General features: G+C 38.3%; 1 protein-coding gene across 7 annotated transcripts in view; it reads left to right on the top strand.

Annotated features, from left to right (window-relative positions):
• The window catches only part of ATG10 (autophagy related 10), a 292,497-nt gene that overhangs the window by 232,882 nt on the left and 37,441 nt on the right, over positions 1–22,174 (top strand). The window lies entirely within an intron of this gene.

The raw sequence follows: 22,174 nt of genomic DNA, 5'->3' as shown, positions 1-22,174 counted from the left end.
CTGACTTGTTTCTCTGTGCTTTGTTCTGGATTTTTTACCTGATCAGTCTTTCAGTTTTATCTTTGTTAGTCTGCTTTGAAAGTCTTTCATTGAATTCTAAATTCGTGATGTAGTAATTTCAGATCTGGAATTTTTATTTAGTAAATTTTAAAAATTCCACTTCCTTACCAAAATTCTTAAGCTTGTCTTGAGTACATTAATAGAAGTCTGAAGTCCATGTCTGTTTATTCCTTTATCTGGATTAAGTACATTATTTCTATTGTCTGTTTCATCTCTTGGGCTTTGGTCAAGTGTTTTTATAGATATATGTATGTAATAAGCTTATTTTTATTTAGAGCCAGATGTTGTCCATATAAAAGTTACAGGGATAATTTAAGTCTCTGTGATATGTTATTTTTCTCCATGGAGGATTTACTTTTGCTTCAAGGAGGCAGCTAGCTTAGGGCCACTAGCAATTTCTGATCACATTAATCCAGCCAAGGATTGAGATGTTTCCAAGTTGGGTTTCAGTCCCTATGAGAGCTGATCTGTTTCCAATACCCTTACTTTTGAAGTGTAGTCTTTCCAAATCCCATCTAAAGTACTCTGTGTTTATCAGGGCCCCTCTTCCTTGGTACACCCTGAACTTTCAGGATCAGTAATCTTCCAAATACCAGGCTCATTTCTCTGGGCTAACTTTTTCTCCTGTTTCTTTGACCCAGAATTCCTTGGTGTTTTTGTAACTCTCTGATGCCTTCAAACAGATTTGGTTAATTTTTTTTCCAGCTTTCCTAGTTCCTAGTGGGAACCACGTTGGACAGGGAGCTCATTTAAGCTGGGGATTTTTAAGGAGGTTGATGGGGAGGGCAGAGAACTTTGGAGTTGGCAGTGGAAAGTGATAATACCTGTCCCACCTCAAGGCACTGAGTTTCTACTTTAAAGGGCTGCAAGGAAAATAGAGTCCTTAGAGGCTATCAGGCTTTAGTCAGGACAAGAAGATATGATATATGCTGAGAAGAGACTTGGAGAGTTTGGAGTCAGGGAGAGTTAATATAGTTTCTTTCTTTCTTCCTTTCTTTTGGTAGGATGGGGTTGGTTGAACTAGATGACATCTAAGTTTCCATGTAATTTGAAATTCTAGGATTCTATTAAATGAGCTGGGCTTCCATTTAGGTTAATTTAGAAGTTTAATTAGAACTTAAAATTCCTCCTGTAGAGATAAGGAGGCTTATCATCATAAAGAAAACTTCTCGGTTTTAATTTCAGCGCGATAGCTCCCAGTTGTAAAAAACTGAACTGACTTCTTTCCATAGTGCATGATGGGATTCTAAAATCTTATGTCCAAAGAGAACCAGTTGCAATATTATCTGCTAGGAATTTACTACTCTGTGGATCATTATGTAGTACACATTTATGAAAACTGCCTCATTTCTTCCTATCTTATAGTGTATTATTTTATTATTTCTTATATGTAATCTACAGGTTCTGGATTATTCTCTGCTCATGATGTAAATGCCTCCACTCATCTAGCCCTACATGCCTGGGTCCATATATGTATTCCTGTCTGTTCTTTCTCTCCTCTGACCCTGTTTCCCACTTCTCTGGAATTCCTTTTCCATGGTGGAAAGGTTCCCTACATTCTCTACCTTTCATTGAATATTTCTTTTAGCTATTGTCCTCAACTGAACTTTGGCTCTCTCAAGAGGATTCTGCTTCCCCTGCACCTTTTCTTTCCTGCATATCTCAAGCTGCCATTCCAGGCTCAGGACTCCTCCATCCCTATGGAAAATCCCCAGCTCCTTTGGGGCATGGGCTAACCTACTACCCACTCTCCTGATTGCTTTCGGGTACTTCCTGCTTCTCATACTCCCATATTTCAACTCTAATGTCCCCCAACTTCACTGTGTTCTTCATCTATTAATGCCTCTGCTTCTCACTGTTACCACTTCCACATCTCAACTTTCTCACATCTCTCCATGCCCAGTGTAAATTCTACGGCCTACATCAATAATCATTCTCTTTCAAACTCTCTAATATCCTTGTATCCCTCCCATGTTGTTCCCATATTCAAGCAATTGAACATCTCTGGAGAAAATTGACACAACTCTTTCGTCAAGGATCACTTCAAATGGATGATCAGGAATCTTAAGGGATATGCAAAACTGCTAAGTCTTTCTATTCCACTCCTCTAATAATTCACTTTTTCACTCCCTAAGGGCAGTATTTCACACTCTTCCGTCTGGTGCCCTAAGCTCCTCTTTGCTTACTTACTCCTCCTAGTAAGAATAGATATAATCAGAAGAAAGCCACTTCATCTTCTCAGCATTATTCTAGAGCCTTCTGATAGCTGTACCCGTACTCTCTGCCTTCGTTCTGTTACTATGGGAAAAGAGGAACTCCACCTTCCCACTGCCAGCTCCCTCCCTTGCGTTCTGAGTCCTACAGTCTTCCTTCTCAAGGATGTGACTCCTATAGTAATACTTTCTGTCTTGCATCATTATGTCTCCTTGCCGTAGGATTCTTCCCATTGGTATACAAGTCACCTTTATTATCAACTGTCTTGAGAAACCCTTCAAGATCTTGAACCAGGCAGTTCACAGACAGGTATAAACAAGTACCTTAAATATTTGAAAAGATACTCAAGTTCACGAATAAAAAAGAGTCATACAAATTAATACCACGTTGAAGTACCATTTTTAACCTACCATATTGGCAAAGATATAAAGGTTTGAAAGCACGTAGTATTGGGAAGGGTATGGGCAAAAGGGCCCTTCATACCGTGCCCTTAGGAGTAAATAGGTACGACTTCAATGCAGGTCAGCTTGATAAAATCTAGCAAAATTATTAAATGTATATGTCCTTTGACAGGGCAGTCCCACTTCTCAAGTTCATCCTCTATTAGACATGTAAATGTTAGAGTACCCCGAGGGCTTTGTATTTGACCCTGTTCTCTTCCATGTCTGTATTCTCTCCCTAAGTGGTTCTATCGAGTTCCGTGTTTTTAAATACCTTTTATATGCCAGTAACTCTAACGTTAAGCCTTCACCTGAGAAACTCCTCTGCACTTTAGACTAGTTTATCTAAACTGCCAATGTGATGATTTTATTGTATCTCAAACTTTCAGGTAGTCCAAATAGGATTGATTTTCCTTCTCTCCAAATCCACTTTTCATTTCAACAAATGATACCACAAGCCTTTTCATTTCAACAAATGATACCACTATCTTCCCAGCTTCTCAGGCCAAAATAACCAGCAATGTCTTTGATTTCATTTAGTCTTGAACTTTTTGCATCTATTTATTTCCTGACTTTATTCCATTTTGAACTTAGTTTAACTCAAAGATATTGACTGCTCTTCATACACAAATTTCTGTGTTTAACTTCCCCTGTGGACCTGAAGCAAATTAACATATTCCAGACTAAGAGTTTGTTCCTCTTGACCGTGGTTGTGGCTAGTCATCTCTCCCTTGCCTTGGCTGCTTCCAGATACCTCTCCCAGTCCTACCTGGTGAGCTTTCTTCCTCTGGCTACCACCTTGCTTTAGCTAGTTTGGCAAAACACAGAGAATGCTGACCAAACTCTTAAGTGACTGATACGGAAGACTTAGAATGCCAGTATATTAATTTAGAATGATGAATTGTAACTGCTAAGTAAATTGGAAAGCTTGTGTCAGCAGATCAGAATTCAGGAAGATTATTGGAAGCCACCTTATAATGAGAATATTACCTGGTGAGCCTAGAAGCAAAGCAAAAGAGTTAGATTATCTTAAAGATAACATCCAGCCTTGTGTGGCCAACTCCATGCATATTCCTGCCAGTTTGACCAGTCACGCTGTCATCTTGTCTACTAGAATGTAGAGTGCTTAAGACAAAGTTCATGTCTTTTACGCTTTGTGAGCACTGCCTAAGTCTGCCCTCTGGCTCATATCTTTCTCTGATCTCTGTTATTATCTAACTTCTGTTGATAAATTCTTCCGGAATTATTCAAAGTAGAGTTGCTCTCTCTTGACTTTGGGCCTTAGATACTGTATTCTAAGGTGACTTTTGAGCAAATGTGATCCTGACTACTTTGATTTGATTTCATCAGTTTCGTTATGAGGCTCTGCCTGACTGTCATGCCCATGTACTATCTAAACTGCTCTGTGACTTAACTGTGCTGCCAGAAGCTAGAAGGGGAAGATGTCGGCTCATACCTGCTCATACCACCTGGACTTCCACATGGTAATCTTTGAACATTTCATAATTTGTAAATACTTAGAATATACCATAATCCACAAATATTTGAATATGAATGACTTAAGACTTTTCAAAAAATGTAACTGATTTTCAAGAATGCAAATTTACTACTAAAGAATGTGCCACAAAATCTGTGAATGTAGTTAACTTTTCTCATAGGTAAAACTACACATTGTAATTCACTAACTACAAATACAAAAAATACGTATTGTAATTCACTAAATGTATGATATTTTGTAAGCCTGATAGGAATAATTTAGAAGCAAATGAAGACTACTAATTTACAAAAGATTTGCAGCTGCATTGTTGTTGCAACAATTGTAATTGGTTTCTAATTATAATTACTATTGTGATTAGGCTAATAGGATGAAGATTTTTTTTAATATATGAAAATTTTTATTTAAATCTCATTCTTACCTTTATGCATAAAAGAACCTAAGCATGAAAATAGCACTACCTATATATGATAGGGAACTTGTTGTGCCTGAGAAGAGGACTTCAGGCCCCTTGCAGCAGGGAATAATTTTTCAGACCAGACTATAGCTCACCAGAGGCCTTCTGCAAGACAGTGGATCTCTCAAGGTGGAGAGACTCTTTTACTAGGTGGCAGCTAACCCTCATCAACACTCCCATGGGGAAACAAGTGCAAACTGGTAGCCAGGAAAGAACATACAAGATAATCTTCTCCTGGGCCCAGAGGACAGGGATCATGTGTGTTTCATTCTCCACTGTATTCCCAGTGCCCAGCCAAGAGAAACTCTAGTGCACCTTGCACATAAGAGGCGCCTTTTAAATACTTACTAAATAGCATGAATGAGGACATATATTTTAGAGCTTTTATTTTTATTTATTTTTATATAACAAATTATTCAAACTTTAATGATTTAAGACACTTACAATCTTAGAGATTTAGTGGGCCAGGAAATCAGGCATTGCTTAGATGAGTCCTCTGGTTTTGGGTCTCTCACTGGGCTGAAGTCATCTCCAGGCTTGACTAGGAAGGTTGGCAGGACCCAGTTCCTCACAGGCTCTTGGACTAAGAGGCCTCCGTCAGTTCCTTGCCATGTCGGCTTCTCCATAGAGCATCTCACAACATGGTAGCTTGCTCTATCAGAACCAGGTTATGAGAAGGCAAGAGAGAATGCTAGCAAAAGAGAGTGTTAGTAAGGTAGACATCGAAACCTTTTGTAACCTAATCATGGAAGTGGCTTCCTATCACTTTAACCATACTCTGTTTGTCAGAAGCAAGACAGCAGGTCCAGCCCACACACAAGGAGACACAATGGAATTATTGAGCCATTTTAGAAAGCTACCAACCAGACCTTGAGTTTTTTCAATGATGATATTCTCAGAAAGAAAATATTAATTTTTATATACCTTTTAAAAAACAATTGAATTAAATGTCCTGTGTGTTAGGAAACATCAGTTCATTTTGTCCTGAAACAAAGGCTAACACTGATAAACACAACACCTGCATTGACCATATTTTTAAAATATTTCCAGGCCAGGTGCAGTGGCTAACACCTGTAATCCCAGCACTTTGGGAGGCTGAGGCAGGTGGATCACCTGCAGTCAGGAATTCGAGAGCAGCCTGGCCAACATGGTGAAACTCCATCTCTACTAAAAATACAAAAAATTTGCTGGGCATGGTGGCAGGTGCCTGTAATCCCAGCTACTCGGGAGGCTGAGGCAGGAGAATAGCTTGAACCCAGGAGGTGAAGATTGCAGCAAGCTGAGATCACCCCACTGCACTCCAGCCTGGGCAACAATAGCAAAACTCCATCTCAAAAAAAAAAAAAAATCCAGATTCTTACATTGCAATAAATAATGACCTTCTCAGAATTCAAAGACCCGAATACAAGGGAGTGTATTGCAGCAGGCTTAATCAATGTTCAGTGATGATGGAATATAAAATCGAAGAGCCAAGGATAGAAATCAAATTGCCTTTCCGCAGAAAGATTCTCAACAATTGAAAAACTGCTCTATAAAACTAAAGAACAGCTTGATGATTTAGAAAATAGAAACTGCAGAAATATTCTGTAGCTTCTAGATATGTCCCCACTGCTTATTACCTTGTCTGCTTCAGAGTAAAAAGGAAGGGCAACAAAAAGAGATTCAAATTAGTGAATTTTGCTCTGGCCTGGAGCCACCCTGGCTTAGGACGATTAGCTAAAAGTATATCCTGGTCTAAAAATAAATCTTCTATCCTTTTATTTTCAAGTAACTTTCCTTTTTCATATCCAAACCAGAGAAGCAACATATATTATTAATTTACATCCGACTTTGATAGATTCTTTAATGAATAGATTTTGATGTTCTGATATGGTAAAATTATGCATCACATCCACGATAATAGTATTGTTTTAAAAATACCGGAATCAAGTAAGCCACCTGAGCAACTTGTGAGACTTCAAGCATGCTAATTGGATATGAATAGAATGGGAGATCAATGACAGACTGGCAACACTTCAGCAAAAGCCACTTCTAGATACTTGACCTATGACCCAAAATGTCTTACACTAGCAATAGATTATTGTAATATGCCAAACCAATAAAACTCATGCTATTAGGAGTTTCATTAGATTTATTTGAGTCCAAACTGTAAGAATGAAGATGGTAGCAACACCTATATTCTCTTTTTACTTGAAACCTATTTTATAGAAACAGGTTACTTAACCACTCTGTAAGAATGCTTAAATCTATAGTAAAATTGGGAAGATTATGAGCTTTGCAGTCAAACAGACATCAGTCTCAGCTCAGCCTCTTACTAGCTGTTGGCCTTGGGTAAATTACCTAACTTCCTTGGAAACTCAGTGTCCTCCTATATAAAATGAGAGAAATCATGGTGGTGGTGATGATGATGACCGTAACGAACATTGTTAAGCACTTGTTATTTACCAGGCACTGTGCTATTTATGTACATTAGTTTATTTACTACTTTTATTACATAGTAATATTACATTTATTATGGTTTAATTCTTATAAGGTGTAAATGCAATCTTATTCCTTATATATCCTGTCATATATGTGTGTGTGTCAGAAGCTATTTTTAGCCACATGAATCTTTTGTGACATATTGTGGAATATATATACATACACACACACACACACACACACACACACATACACATATATACATACACATACAGGACATAATATTTATTGGCAGCAGTTTACACAGGCACATGCTTTACATGCATTGTCTCATTTAATTCTCAAAACAGCTGGCCAGTCATGGTGGCTCACACCTGTACTCAGCATTTTGGGAGGCTAAGGCAGAAAAACTTCTTGAGCCCAGGAATTTGAGGCCAGCCTAGGCAATATAACAAGACCCCATCTCTACCAAAAATAACAATAATAATAATAATAATTAACTGGGTGTGGTAGTGTGCACCTGTGGTTCTAGATACTCGGGAGGCTGAGGTAGGAAGCTCTCTTGAGCCCAGGAGGTCAAAGCTGTGGTGAGCTGAGATTGTGCCACTACTTTCTAGCCTGGGCAACAGATCAAGACCTTATCTCTAAATAAAAACCAAACCAAATGAAAAGACAGCCACATAAAGAAGGTTATAACAGAACACTGTTCTCTCTTTTCAAACACACACACACACACACACACACACACACACACACACACACACCCCTCACACCGAGAGAGAGAGAGAGAGAGGGGGAGAGAAAGAAAGAAAAAAGAGAGGAATTCTTTCAATCTATCAGTTATATGGTGGTTTCACAGGTTTCAGCTTAATCAGCCCAGAACCACAATAACAGATTTTGGCTAGACTCTGACTTTCATCTACTAGTGATAGTGACAAGTTCCCTGTGGAAGTTTATAGCCCCACAGATTATTAGAGACCATTTTTGCTTTCTATACCATGTGATTCTTTTCTGCTACAGATGCCAAATGCTTTTTTGTCCATTCCTAATGCTTTTCATTTATACTGATTTCTTTGGTTAGAATAACCTTGAATTTATATATCTTTTTTTTTTTTTTGGTACAGAATGATCATCGCTATTATAGTTTGCTTTTATTAAACAGGTTCAGCTGTTTTGGTACAACAGCCAGGAGGGAGTGGCGGAGACAGACCCATCATCACTGGGATATGCCATTTTCCTTCAACTCCTATTTACTTTCCAGATCTGGGGCTATTGTTACATGAATCCAGAGTCTCTGTGTTTTTTTCTCATATGTAGTTAACAATCTGAATGACACATTCTTTATAGTACCACAATAATTCCGTCCATTACATCACTTAATTTATGGGAGTGCTAACACCAAAATCGATAAACATTATTTCTGAAATGTCAGGAGTGTTAATGGTGTGATTAAAAAAGAAAAAGATTCTAAAATCTCTCTGCACAGAGCTCTTTGATATACTGTTGTTGAGGCGCACCTAACCCAAGCTGTGATATGGGAGACTTAAATCATTAAGACTGTGTCAACTTTAAAAATGTGTGTCGGAAGCTATTTTTAGCTGTACGAATCTTTTGTGCCATATTGTGGAATTCTGTTAGTGGAGAGAGGGAGAGACTACATGTCTCAGAGAAGATTGTCTCAGGTTGTTTTGAGACATATCAACAGTTGCTAAGGAACCGTCGCTAATGCTTCTGGGAAATTCTGTAATATCTCACTTAGAAATTGGGAGAAATTTTTATAGAGCAAAGCTTCTTAGACAAGGAAAGCATATGAAAAGTGATATTAGAGAACAGTTTCAAACTGGAAAAAAGTATTCTAAAGTTTTCTAGAAGATTGCGTTTAAATAGGGTTTCATAGTACCATGTACACTGTAATCGCCTCTTGCAGAATCCTGGAAGCTTTCATTTACATCTGATTTTAGAACAAGTAGCATTTTAAAATCTGGTCACATTTCAGTTTATTTTCCATGACTGATGCTTTAAAATGGAGATTAGTACTTCTTTTCACACAGAGAATTAATTAGCATGCTAGCATTGTGGTTCCACTGATTCCCTTCTCTTCTGGTAAAAATGCATGTTAATAGGAAACATTTAATAAGCACTGACTGTTTACTAGGTCCTGCTTACATACTCTTGGCATGTAATGGTATTATAACCCAGATAGTCCTCTCATACTAGCTGTGGCTTTGTAGCTAGTGAGACTTTCACAGGCTACAAGACTGCTTGAGCCCAGGAATTTGAGGCCAGCCTGGGCAATATAACAAGACCCCATCTCTACCACCCAAAAAAGAAAAAAAATTAACTGAGTGTGGTAGTGTGCACCTGTGTTTCTAGCTACTTGGGAAGCTGAGGTAGAAGGCTTGCTTGAGCCCAGGAGGTCAAAGCTGTGTTGAGCTGAGGCTTATGTTGCTTAGGAGTCAGATTAGGAGTCTAACACCAATCCAGCTGCACTATCCTGGCAAGGACTGTTGGGTCAATCACCAGCAACACCTTCACTTCCATTAGCTCTGCCCACCTGGCCACAGAGAGAAGGCTCACTTCACATTCATTACTAATGTTACTTTTAGCCAAGCTGATTATAAGCATACTGTTTGCTCTACATGCTTTATTACTTATGGATGTATTAGAATCTGAGGAGGGAGTAGAAGTGATTGCTTTTTTTCCCTCTTTCTCTTGTTCACAAATATTAAATGAGCACGTATTATGAGCAGTTATCATGGTTAGCGCTGGGGACAGAATACAGCTAACACATAGTCCTTGCCCTCAAAGAACTTATTTTCTGGTGGGGGATGGCTCTGCAAACAAGCAATTGCAAAACAGTAGGAGAAGGGCCACTGTAAAGGTGGCTAAGGAGTTAGGAAGGAACTAGTACAGTTTTTCTGCCTGGGAGAATAAGCAAAGGCCTCATAGATGGAGTGATCCTCCAACTTAAGAGTTTGCTGGCCATGCACATGGGGAGGGGAATAAGAGAAAGTGAGCAGTATATGCAGGATTGCAAAGACAGGAGCAAACTCTAATTAATCAGAGCTAATGCTGGTGCCTGGGAGCATGGGAGAGGGTCAGGGACAGAGCAGGACAGGTGGGCAGTGGAAGGCTTGTGTTTTAAAATCACAAATGAAGTGATTTTCTAGCTTTTTAGACAGCAGTATCCCCTTTTTTGGTTGGAAGATTACTGCTGTGGGTCAATAATAATAGGAATGGAAAAGAAGTAATAACGTTAGAAGGGAAATCATATTAGAGGAAAATATTAGAAAGTAAAATGTGTAAGATTAGTAAAGAGACTGGGAGGGGGTAGTGCAGATTGAGGAAATGCATGATCTAGCTCTCCCCTTCATGTGTTTTATAGTTTCTCCCTCATGTTCTCTCTCTCTCTCTCTCTCTCTCTCTCTCTTTTAAGATGGAGTCTCATTCTGTCACCCAGGCTGGAGCACAGTAGCGCAATCTCAGCTCACTGCAACCTCTGCCTCCTGGGTTCAAGTGATTCTCCTGCTGCAGCCTCCCAAGTAGCTGGGACTACAGGTGTGGGCTACCATACCTGGCTAATTTTTATATTTTTAGTAGAGATGGGGTTTCACCATATTGGCCGGACTGGTCTTGAACCCCTGACCTTGGAATCCACCTGCCTCGACCTCCCAAAGTGCTGGGATTACAAGCATGAGCCACTGCGCCCGGCCCTCCAGTTCTCTTATGATTCCCTATATATACCATGCTGTTTATGACTCCAGGCCTTGGCTTCTGTGGTTCTCTCTCTGGAACACCCTTCCTGCCTGGCCTAGGTTTCCTTTCCCAGCTAGCATGGCTCTTGCTGGGCCCCGTGATGCAATGCCTCTGCATTTCTCTCTTTAGCGTTCCCAACTGGAAACTGTTCAAGGCATTTCTCTCCTACTGAATTGCTACCTCGTCTATAGTAGGAGCTATATTTTGTTTTGGGTAACATGCATAAGTGGTTTGTAACTTCTTCATAAGTTTATGCATGACATTTATTAGGACTAATAAATGTTCAATTACATGACTGATCTGATAGAGTTCTTGAAAAACACGATGTAGATTTTTTTTGCCTTCTGGTTGCAGATCAGGTCCTAAGCGCAATGGTAATTGAAAAGACACCAGATGTCAGATAATTCCAGGGACAGAGCAACCTAGACAACATGTCTTGGTGTTGCTTGGAGTCTAGTACTCTGAGGCTTTTCCAGCAGCCAGGGAAGCCCCACCAGCCAAGGCAGCATCAGACCATTTGACAGGACTCAGAAGCCATCATTTATTTGTTAGGACTCAAAAGCCACAGTGTAGAGATGGCTCACGGATGTGATGCTAGCAATATAAGATACAAGCATGCAAAAATATATTTTGAAATGAGTAAAAATAATCATAGCAAGCAAATGCTGTGTTGAGACTGTTTATGTGCTAGAGGAGTACAGAGGAGATACAGATGGCCAGTAGCCCTTGAGTATATTGTTAGCAAACTCAGCATTAATTCTGAGTCTGAAGCCCTGACTTTGCACTCCAATCAGAATATTAACCAAAGAAACGTTTTGCTAGTCTTTTAGTGAATATGTTAACAGAAAATCTTGTGTGAGAGTTGCATTAAAGGTCATGCTTGAAGTAGCCAAAATGTGATATTTATTAGTGAGTTTCTTCCTATGTTAAAGAAACAGAAGTGAGAGAAAATGTTGGATGGTTTGAAGAGTACTTTTTCCCCAGTGTTACAGAAAAAGCAGCAGCCTTCTTCATTTGTGATTTTGTGCTTGTATTTTTCCTCTGCTATGTCATGACAGGGTGTAGCTGGTAATACACCAACTTCCCAATTTAATAATGAAACTGGTTAAATGGGAAGTGGTATAACATAGTGGTTAAGAGCATTTGATTTTTAGAGCCAAACTCCCTTGATCAGCTGTTGGCTTTTCCAAATTAGACTGGAGCAAGGTACTGAGCCTTTCTATGCCTTAATTTCCTCATCTGTGAAATGACTATACTAGTAGTACATCCCTCATGAAGTTGCCTGGATTAAATGCAATAGTAAATATATTAGAATAGGTCCTATCACATAGTATGCAATCACACTGGCTAGTACTGTTATTAATGATCTTGTCTCAAGTTGATGATGAACATAGTTTCCATTAATTTATTCACCAAATTCCAAATTAACACTACTATGTGGTTAGTACAGGACATAAGCTCAAGTAACAAATAATGTTATATTTAAATAGAGAAAGATTCATATATGTATTTTTTTGCCATCAAACAATCATCATTTGGTGGGCCATCTGGTAGTGATTATAGTTTTATGGAAATCTGCTGCTGAGGTAAATAGCTACCCACGTGGAGATTGCCCCAGGTCTGGGAAGGCAGAAGACATTCTTCAGGATTTCAAAGGCACATCAGCTGTGCAGTTGCACAGGCATGAGTACACTGTACATGCCAGGATAACAATCAGGGCATATTGTTCTTTCAGGTTTCAAAGAAAACAAGTATCGTGCTTAAGAAATGTAGTCACACTATCTGTGATACAGTCCTAAGAATAGTGTTGTAATTTGTATGCCGGGTACTTGGTTTTAACAAGGCATTTAATTCTGTTAAGCAAGTTGGTCGTTTGGAAAATCCTGCAAAGGCAGGCTGTGTGGGGAAGTTTATAAGCAACATTTGTTTACTCTGTGAGGAAATGATGGTGAGAGTTAAAGATGCAGACAAGAGATAGCAAATGCATTTACAGTGACTAATAGCACCAAACAAGGCTGCAGTTGTATACCATTATCATTTACTATCTGTGTTTTTGTTTGTTTTAAGATGCTCTTTGTTGCCTTCAAAAATTGCAATTCAGGTATTAACATGAAGGTTAAGTCGGGAAAGAATGCATCCAATCTCTACCATATTTAGATGGAAAAAGCAAATTATTATTTGGAATATAAACAATCTTATTACATATTGTCTGCATGCCAATGTCTGCACACTTGTGGCTCATAGTCACAATGATGAATAACAGTGGTTAGGTTGGTTTGCTAAGCTGTGCATCACTTTGGTCATATTATCAATCCTTAAGCAGTGAAAGACTCTCCTAAATGTCTATAGATCGCCCTTGAAAGTTAGAGATAAGTTTCATCATCTTGGTGGCATCATCTTTTGCAGTCAATCACCAATAACCAACAAATAGAGATTTAGTGGTGTTGTGTATAAAAGGCACTGTGAGAGACAACATTGCTCAGGAAACAGAAATCTATAGCATGGTCTTCTTTCTCCAAAAATGGGGTGATAATGCACGGATTACACAGAAGAATTAATCAATAATAATAAATTACATAATAAAACAACTTTATAGTCTTATGTAGATGTTACAGGCAGTGTATGATAAAGTGCTAGGTCATGATGGAGATGATAAGAAGAGAGTTTGTTTATTATGAGCTAAAATGATTCTAGAAAGATTTCTTGAGGATGAGAGAGGTTTGATATTATCTTAGAATATTTGGTAGATGAAGAAGGATATGAAGGAGTATGATAGGGGAATGAGCTCAGAGGTGAGGAAACACTGGGTATCCTGTGACTAGAGAGCAAACCAGAGCAAGAGTATAAAATGCATGTGGAGCCAGGCTTGTAAAGCTAAGAACTGCATACCTTTGGAGATATGCAGCAGTTGGCCAAGGTGTGACAAGGCACAAGATGACTATGGGTGGACAGAATATGAGAATAGTAGAACCTTTGTTGTTGTGTTTGCTGCAATGTATTTAGGGCTTAGAATAGTCCCTGGCATGTGGTAGGTGCTTAATGCAGCCTTCACTCTTTTCTGTGATTAGGTGCATTCTGATAGATAATGCTGGAAAATTAGTTTGTGCCAGCCTGCAGGGAAACCAAGGAGAGGGCCATGCAGTTGAAAACTTTATTATATAGGTTTAGGTTTTTAACCTAGAGGTCACAAATCCCCAGGCTTCAGGTTTTCTTTAAACCACATGCAACATGGGCAAAAAATGTGTACATTACGCATTATTCTGAGGTTCATAGCTTTCATTGCATGTTGAAAGGGATCCAGGCCCCCAAAAGGTTCAGCTTTACCTAATAAGCAAGGGAATAATTAGAAATCATTTTGAGCAAGAAAGTGGCCTGAAATTAGTAATTGGGGCTATGAATCGGGTATTTGCATGCTGGGGGAAGAAGAGAATGGAGGTGCTAAAGCAAAGGAGAGCAGGTGGGAGGTTCTGGCAGGCTGGCAGGAAAGAAATGCTTGTGAAAGCCCACTGTGGAAGTGATGGTCTTCAAGGCGATGAAGCGAAAGGAGGGTGTTTAAAGGAAAGCTGTACTGGAGGAATACTGACAAAATGCTTGTGGAGAAGGTGGGGGAATGGAGGCCAGTGAAGGGAGAATCAGTTTCTAAAGAAATCCATCAGTTAGCATTTATTCACACCTCTTTAGTCTTCACCACTTTGGTATAAGACTTTGATGTTAGGATGCTATTCCTGTCACAAGGGGAAGTTAGACCTTCCTTGAAATGCCTGATTGGAAAGATTGTGATGTCTACCTCTCATGTATTAAAAATAAGGACATCTATGTATTGTAAACTGCAAGCTTACATGAATGCTGACATTAAATTAGTTTCTTTCAAAATCACCTGATTTCAAATTTCCAGTTAAATTCACAGAAGCTGACATTTCTTCATTATTTTTGGTGATCCTGTTCTGCAGGTATTTAATCGACCAATAGAATAATTGAGCCCTTGCACCCTTTTAATGTTGCACACTCCCAGGTGAAGCAATTTCAAGTTTTGTGGGTATTTCAGAAATAGAGTCTCTCACTGTGTCCGTGCAAAGTAGTTTGGCTTGATCATATTTAATGAAAGAATATTAGAATCCTGACAAATAACTTACGCCTGCTGACTGTGTAGTCAAAAAGTCTTATACCTTCCCCTCGGGCAATACAAGCATTTGGGGACCATAACATTAGGGGAATGCTTGTATTTGCCTTTGATCATCTGAGTCAGTAGGGAAAATGAACCTCCCGGGTTCTAAGTTAACCCCACTCAGCTGTTTGCAGATCATCACATCTGGAAAGCAGGTCAAGAGGAAAGGAGATGCTCTCTGAAAAGGTAAAAGCACTGCTTTCCAAGCAGATTCCAAGTCAATCTAGCTGCTGCTTTGTAGGCAAGCCACAAATGGTCTCAAAATCAAAATGGCCTTGGCCTCATTATCTGACAGAGAATGTGGTTGTAACAGAGCAACTGCCTGTGGCCTCTGCTGCCTTAACCGATGCCAAAGCCCTTTACAGACAGCCTGGTGCCTTCCTTGCCGATTTCCACAATGGCAGGTATATTAAGGAGTGTCTCCGTGCCTACCGGGTGATGGATGGCTCTCTGGCGGTCTCTGGTGGTCAACATTATAAATGCTTCTAGAGGGAACGGGGAATGCTTGACTCCATTAGAGCAAATGTAAAAACAAACATTTGGAGGAATATGCTAACATTGTCTAGTATGAACCCAAGTCTGATACTAACTTCTAGCTATAACGCAGATGGATCACTATGGTATGTTGTTTATATGTGATAGAGTAGCATCTTAGAGTGAATTACACATATTTAACTTCTTTTCTTTTGTGGAGGAAGTTGAAGAATTCATCCGTTTAAAGTCAATTCCTATTTATTCTCGTTCTGTCTCTCTCTCTCTTTCTCTCTCTATAATTTTCCCAAATTCACATTTCTTGAATGGTTTTTATAACAGGCAATTTCCAAGATGCGACTGTGGGCGTGTTTATGGGCATATTTAAGTGTGTTAACTTTTTGATTGCCAGCTCTCTATAGATTTGAACATCAAACCATTTAATTACCACGCTGCATTAGCAGCTTGCTATCTTGTACCAGTGAGTGAATTGGAGATAGGTAGTTGTTATATTAAAAGGAACTGGTGAATGTGCTTCCACACATACAGTTCCACACTGTTCCACACTGCATGTTATTAGGTACATGAGGCTTCTTTTTACTTCTTTTTTTTCTTTTTTCTTTTTTTTTTTTTTTGAGACAGAGTTTCGCTCTTGTTACCCAGGCTGGAGTGCAATGGCGCGATCTCGGCTCACCGCAACCTCTGCCTCCTGGGTTCAGGCAATTCTCCTGCCTCAGCCTCCTGAGTAGCTGAGATTACAGGCACGTGCCACCATGCCCAGCTAATTTTTTTTTGTATTTTTAGTAGAGACGGGGTTTCACCATGTTGACCAGGATGGTCTCGATCTCTCGACCTCGTGATCCACCCGCCTCGGCCTCCCAAAGTGCTGGGATTACAGGCTTGAGCCACCGCGCCTGGCCATCTTTTTAAATTCTTGATAGACTATGCATAATTGGTGAAATAAACATCATCCATTACTCAGTTCAGTCTTCCCTGAAGTATTAGTATTCCAAACAATCCTATTACCAAGGCATTATTTTGATACTTTATTAAAAGTCCTACAGCTCTAGCATTGCTATACTCAAACACAGCTTTATGCAATTAGGATTATAAGGGAAGTTTTATTACAATGATATATAACTTGTATCATCCTAATAAAAGTTTCTGTACATAGCAAAGCTTTAATAACATTGTTTCTGTAACAGTGATCCCTTTGTAATGGAGCTTCTCTTATAGCAACTTCATTATTAGGAAATGAGTTCAGTAATAGAAATGCAAATAAAGATTTTGAAAGGAGCATTTTATGCATAGCACTATTACTGGCCTGCTATCTTTTCATGCATTACATCTAACCATCATAAACCTGTGACATAGATTATAGTTATGCTTATTACTATCCTATTACACTTTAGCATTTGTGTCCTTTCACATTATTGAAATTAACTGCCATTTTAAAATAAAAATTCAAGGGTTAAAATAATTTAAATTTTAATTAAATTTTGTTTCTAAAGCATTAAAAATGTTTTACGAAATCTTCCCTAATTTGTATTGTATTAGAGATTATGTAAACCAATGCCATTCAACCTGGAGTATATGTACTCTTGGAGGTTCATGAAGACTTCCAAAGATATACAGGCATGGGAGTTTTAAAGGAATTAATTTCCAAATCTTCTATTCCTATATGCCCCCCTCTTGTAAAATCCATCTGCTTGAGAAGGCACCTGTGGTTGAGATTTTCCTCGTTCCCCTCCCCTTTTTTACTTTCTTTCAGTGTACAAAAGAAAGACAACTGACATCCATCCCTTACCATGACATGTTGCTTAGCCAGGGCACTGAAAAAGGAGATATTTGACAACCTCTTTATTTAAGGTATCCCCAGGTCCCAATTCATATATATTTGAGATAGGGCCTCTCTCTGTCACCCAGGCTGCAGTGCAGTGGCGCGATCTCAGCTCACTGCAACCTCTGCCTCCCCAGGTCAAGTGATTCTCCTGCCTCAGCCTCCCATGTAGCTGGGACTGCAGGTGCCCGCCACCATGCCCAGCTAATTTTTGTATTTTTAGTAGAGATAGGGTTTCCCCAAGTTGGCAAAGCTGGTCTTGAACTCCCAACCTCAGGTTATCTGCCCACCTCAGCCTCCCATAGTACTGGGATTATAGACATGAGCCACTGTGCCCAGCCCCAGTTCACATTTGCAAGTCAGGATGTATAGGGTAGTGGTTAAGTACTTGGGCTGTTACATCAGAGAATCTGTGCATAGATCCAGGTTCTTCAATTTGCTAGCTCTGTGACCTGGAGGAGTCATTTACACTTTCTCTACCTTAGTTTCTACATCTATAAGATGGTGATTGTAATAATAGGTTATTGTGGGGATTAAATTGATTCATATATATGTGAAAAAAAGCATATACTATATAAAAAGTGTGTATAGGCTGGGTGCAGTGGTTTGTGCCTGTAATCCCAGCACTTTGAGAGGCCAAGGTGGGTGGATTGCTTGAGTCCAGGAGTTCAAGACCAGCCTGGGCAACATAGAGAAACCCCACCTCTACAAAAAATACAAAAATTAGCTAGGCATGGATGGCATGCACCTGTAGTCCCAGCTACTCAGGATGCTGAGATGGGAGGATCACTTGAGCCTGAGAGGGCGGGGCTGCAGTGAGGAGACATGACTGCACCACTGCACTCCAGCCTGGGCAACAGAGTGAGACCCTGTCTCAAAAAAAAAAAAAAAAAAAAAAAAAAGAGTATATATGTACTATTAAAAGTATGTATCAGTACTATGTAATGCTATTAACTCATGATTTCTAAAAATATGTTTGCTTATCAAATTTCATAATATATTTATGTTGTTTTATCAGTTGAATACTAGCAATAATTGTGACAACTCAATCATACATCTAAGTTAACATAGAACAAAATGGCCATAGGAAATTTTAAAACATAAATGCCTTTGTCTCTGTATTTTTTGCTTACAAGAAGATGATCAATAAAAAGCTTTTAAGCATAAAATATACATTAGGATGAAGTTCTTTGAGAGGAGCACAATAGAGATATGAATTCAAGGAGAAATATATAAAATGTCCAATTGCATTGCATATATTTTTAAAGTGAATGATGATGGATGTTCATTTTCAATTGAATGTATTTAAGAGAATGATGTAAGTTAATAGTTGTATTTAAAATTGTCAACATGTACAGTACATTGGAAATCATATAATTTGCAACTATTTAATGAAAATCTTTAGAGGTAAACTTGTGTGCCTGGGATATATAGACATATGTTTTTAAAAATTTAGATGATACAAATAAGTTCAGAAACACTGGAATAAAACACTGATTTAAAGGATTAAGGATATAAGAGAAAGTGGAGGCATAAAATTATCTTTATAATTTATGTTTTCCTGAGTACCAGCTATAAGAACAATACCTTCCTTATCAAGTTGAGAAAGTAGGTAAATTATAGAAGCCTGAAGTTCCCCTGGCAGAAAGTCGATTTGACTTGTGTGGACTAACTTGACTGAAATATCTTCAGTGTTTCACAGAAAAGGTCAGTGCATAAAAAACACGTTTACTCTCAATTTGATGAGTAATTCCTAGGAGAGATCCCTTGCCTCTGAAGGGATGCTGGATTTGTCCTTTAAACTTTTTGTGAAACAAGCTATTTCTGAGTGGACCCCTCTCCTGAAGCAGAAATGGAGAGGCTGATGGCTTGGATGGATGCTCTGAGGCAATTTTACTTCATGCTAGAGATGGCAGCTGTTACAGTACCGGGGGAGCACTGGCTAAGACCGGAAGGAATAAACGAGCCCCTTAGGAGGGACATGCTAGAAAGGAACTATTTTCTACTTAAGAAAATAAGTGTTGAAGAAAATGTGCACGCCGTAAGGCGTGTTTACTGCTAATTATATGAGTTTAACAGGCACACTTTTGACTTAAATATTATTTCATGCCATGCTTCAAGTTGAAAGTTTGGATGCCACTTTCTTATTGGGCAAGTTTTATGTCAGCATATCCATAGCTGTAAACTGTAATGAATACATAATTTTGGTGTGCTGGTTTTTCCACTTAATATTATTTTTCAGACCCTTGCCAAGGAAAATAGAGATTTTTAGAGAAGTGGTATGTTAATGCTGTAGCCATATTTTATACAAACTGGCACAGAATCTGAGTAAGTTGTGAGCTTTAGTTAATGTGGCTTCTTATCTGCATGGCTCTTGAAGACCAAAGTACAGTCAGTCCTCCATGTCTGCAGGTTTTCATATGCAAGGACATGGAGGGCCAACTGTATTAGCCACTTTACATAAGGGACTTGAACGTCCATGGATTTTGGTATCTTTGGCAGGGAGGCAAGGGTGTCCTGGAAACAGTACCTATGGATACCAATGGATGGCTGTACCAGCTTAGTTGAAACTCATGTCAGGTAATGCAGGCCTGTTTATAGAGATTAGAGCCTTGGGAAGTATTTTTAAAAAGTTACCGACCCCTGTACTGGTCAATCCGGAAAGGCATTTTCCAGGACATAATGTGTTTGTAAACATTCAAGAAAGTTGCCCATCCCTACCCAGAGCCCTAAGCCTTCTCTGCATGTTCTCTTGCATCAAGTCACTAATTCCTGAAGGTTGCAACCTACAGCCAAGTCAAAAGAGGCATAGGCTAAGCTGGTTGCCTAAAGTATTTGTGGAGTCTATGTGATGTTTTTGTGAACTATTTCAAAGAAAGGATTGGTTCTTACATTAAAACAATGCTACCTCAAACAGTGAGGTACTAGTAAAGCAGTTTGTATTTGTAGCAATAATGGAATTTCATCTTGGAGGGAAATGTGATCATACAAATTAACAAATATGAAATACAAATATTCCCATTGATTTTATTCATCTCAGAGTTTTTAAGAAAATAATTCATGAAGAAGAATAGTATAAGACTAGAAAATCTAAATGTCTGTGGAGTGATGTAAATATCCATTATGATATATTAGCTAGATGGAAAATTATGTAACTAAAAAGAAAGTTATAAGGACTATATAAAATATAGAAAAGTATATATGAAATAATGTCAACAGGTCAAAGGAAAATGGAATGACAAAATTATATATTCACCGTGTACATAACTATGATAGATAATAGATAGCTGTTAATAAAATTTGAGAAGACATCAACCTTTAAGAGGCCTGGTCTGAAGCATTCATGAGCTTCGATGAGTGTTGCTGGCCTGAGGGGCCACTGGGGAGAAAATGATGGTAAGCTTAGAGCTCAGCCTTTAAACAAGTGTTCATCTCATGAGTTCATGTAGAAAGCTTTGGTATTAGTTTTCCTTTTGGATCTTAGACTCTCTTTTTGGGTCATAGACTTTCTTGTCTAGAAAATACTGAACTAGATCCAAACTATTTAAAAAAACAATTCTTAAAATTCCAACAGAAGTTGGAGAAATGTAAGAAATTGATATGATCAGGAAATGGGATTAGACTCTACTTTTTAAAAATCTTGACATTATTAAGCTACTCAAAGTTTTAATAAAATATTTTTTGAAAATAATAAACCGTCATTCTTGTCCATACATATCAGTTTATTTCTCTCTCCTAATACTTGCTTGCAAAATACCAGAATACAATTGTAGCCTGAAAAGCTCTATTACTATATTTATTTGTAGGAGCATATGATTTCTCAATACTGCAACCTATTAGTAGGGTAGTTTTCTGTTACTTAGTTTTAAATTATTAGAACTCTAGAAAGTAAGAGAAAGGCCTCATAGTAGCTATGTTTTTATAGGGAAGATCTTTAACTTTTTCATTATGAGAAGGAGAATCACATATTTTGTAATGGGATTATCACATGTGTATGAGTTTTCTTCGTGGAGTCTCTTTGGAGAGAGCTTCTAAAGAAAAAAACTAATTTTACCTTAATGAAATCACTGGGAAATCTGCTTCTGGGAATAAAAGGAATCCTTGCATTTTCAAAGTTGGTTAAGAAGCAGAAAGGAAAGCAACTGTTAGGAGTTATAGATGTAACCGGAGTATTAGAAATTTATACTGATTATATTTATCTAAAGAGAAGCATCATAGTATTTTTAAAATCATCTTGAAGATTCATCCGTTTTCTGTTGGTTTAAAATAATATTTGGCACCATACTAAAAAGTAACGATAGTAATCGATTGCTATTTTATTTTGTATTGCTCATAAAATATCTTCCTATGTGATAGTTGCCAGACATTACTATCTGGTTATCAATAAATTAGGCTGGTTTTGTGAATATACTCTTGGAAATATTTGAATTTTCTGATTGCTGATTTACAGGAGTGTTCCCCAACACACTTAGCTCAAAAATGGTGTCCTTGGTTAAGTGTGTGTCTCAGAAATAGACTTTAACCAAAAATTGTCACTATTATGTAATATTATGGAAGGAAAAAAGTAAAGAATTAATGCTTGGAAAATGCAGGCTTTCAATTGTTTTACTTTAAGATAAAAATAGAATAAATGTACCACCTGAAAGTTGTTTCATACTGAAGTTCTGTATTTAGTTTTAGCAAGCTTGGCATTGGAAAGATGCAATTCTGTCCTTAAATCTGGACGTAAGTCTTGACTCAATTATTTATGCATTCCACAACCTTGGATTAGCCATTCCTCTGAACAAATTTCTACAAAATGGGAAGAATATCTACTTTATAGGATTGTGAAAATTAAATTGAGTAATATATATTA

This window comes from Saimiri boliviensis, chromosome 1, assembly GCF_048565385.1.
Source record: "Saimiri boliviensis isolate mSaiBol1 chromosome 1, mSaiBol1.pri, whole genome shotgun sequence".
Classification (NCBI taxonomy): domain Eukaryota; kingdom Metazoa; phylum Chordata; class Mammalia; order Primates; family Cebidae; genus Saimiri; species Saimiri boliviensis.
The sequence above is the reverse complement of the archived record's forward strand: the minus strand, read 5'-3'. Positions and strand labels throughout refer to the sequence as shown.